Raw genomic sequence first — 1,844 nt, 5'->3', positions numbered from 1 at the left:
TGATGGTTCTGATGGACTGGGTGCATCAGAACCATCAGGGTCCCGTCTCTATGAAGACCAGCTGCTGCTCATTGTTGGACCTTCTGGTGGAAACCCGTCTCTGCTCTCCTTCCAGAACCTCTGAGGTTGTGCTGGGCCTTCAAACCGGACCCTCAGTGAAGCACGGCGGTGGCAGCATCATGGCCTGTAGAACAGCTAACATTTCCTCTGAGGTCCAGTCCTGGTTCCGACCCAAAAGCCCTCAGCACATTTCTGTCCTGAGTAGTTTTTTGGACTGGGTCACAACCAGACCTGGATGGGTCCAGATGGGTCCAGATGTGTCCATATTCAGAACCATCCTGACCCGTTTGGACCCGGCTCAGGCCTTGAATCTGTCCAGAATTATTGAGTTGATGCTACATGCAGATTACAGCGGTGACCTCTGACCCCTGACGTCTGCACATTAATTACAGAAGGTCAAAGAGAAACGATGATGATGATGATGATGATGATGATGGAGATGAAGAGTGGATGAAAAGATCAGAGATAATCTGAAGATTATTATAATCAATCAATCTGCTCCGTCATATGAAGGTAATCCACAGTATTGATTTAATCCAGACTCTTCATCTGATGTTCTGCTTCCTAATCTGCTCCTCTGATCAACTCTGATCAACTCCACCAATCAATAATCATCTGCAGAAACTCAGAATTTACAGCAGCAGGAACCAAAACGAACCAGATTTTGTTTTTATTTGGTCAGTTTGGCCAAATTAAACCGTAAAAACTTTAATTTGTCAAATAAAAACCACACACAGACTGGCTCTGGACCAATCAGAGGCTCAGCATTTAGCATGATTAGCTAACTGGCAACAACAATTAGCCTTTAGCAATAGCTAGATAACCGTTAATTGTTAGCATTAGCTTGATGTTAGCGGTTAGTGCTAACTAGATATCAACTTTAATTAGATATCAGAAAGTTGTAAGTCCTAACCAAATGTTAGCAGTTCCTAGAAATCTGTTAGCTGTTGGTGGGTGGAGTTAATTCATCCACTTCCTGCTAGGCTAACGCTTTTCCTGAAACCACACCCAGAACACCTGTGGCTTTTTAAAATAAAATTGAAAGATAATTAAAATAATACAGGTGGAAAAACATTTTTCCGCTGACTAAACCAAATAAAACATGAATGACATCACACTGTGTTTAAAGTGAGCATATTGATCCTAAATGTTGTGTGGTGAGCTAACGGGCTAGCAGGCTAACATGAGCCGCTGACCTCCTACTGGAGGAAACCGGCTGATTGTTGCTTCTCCTCCTGGTGAAAGTCGGACAAAATTAGGGCCAAGTTGCAGTTTAATCCCTGGGGATTGACTGGCAGGCTGGCAGCTCCGTGTGTATCTGCGTGGAAGAAGGTAAAAATGGTCAGCGGGTTTAAAAAGCAATTAGTTTGGAGGAATCTGCTTATCAGAGATAATTAAAGCAAATTTGAGGCTGATGTTTTTAATCCGTCTCTGTTCTCCTTTTTCTTTCTGATGATGTCAGCTGAGATTTATTTCTGCTTAAAATAAACTGTTGAGATTATTTTTAATCAGTGAAATCCTGGTTATCTGCGAGTGGATGAGCTGCAGGGAGGCAGCCAATCAGAGCGCACCTTAATCAGCGGGAAGATCCGGCAAACAGCAGCAAATAGGCTGGCCGTTTTAAAGGCACAGCGCCGTCTTAAAGGGACAGCGCCATCTTAAAGGGACAGCGCCGTCTTAAAGGGACAGCGCCGTCTTAAAGGGACAGCGCCGTCTTAAAGGGACAGCGCAGTCTTAAAGGGACAGCGCCGTCTTAAAGGGACAGCGCAGTCTTAAAGGGACAG

The sequence above is a fragment of the Poecilia formosa genome, unplaced genomic scaffold (genome assembly GCF_000485575.1).
Source record: "Poecilia formosa unplaced genomic scaffold, Poecilia_formosa-5.1.2 Scaffold745, whole genome shotgun sequence".
In the NCBI taxonomy this organism is placed as follows: Eukaryota; Metazoa; Chordata; class Actinopteri; order Cyprinodontiformes; family Poeciliidae; genus Poecilia; species Poecilia formosa.
This window is presented reverse-complemented; position numbering follows the sequence as displayed.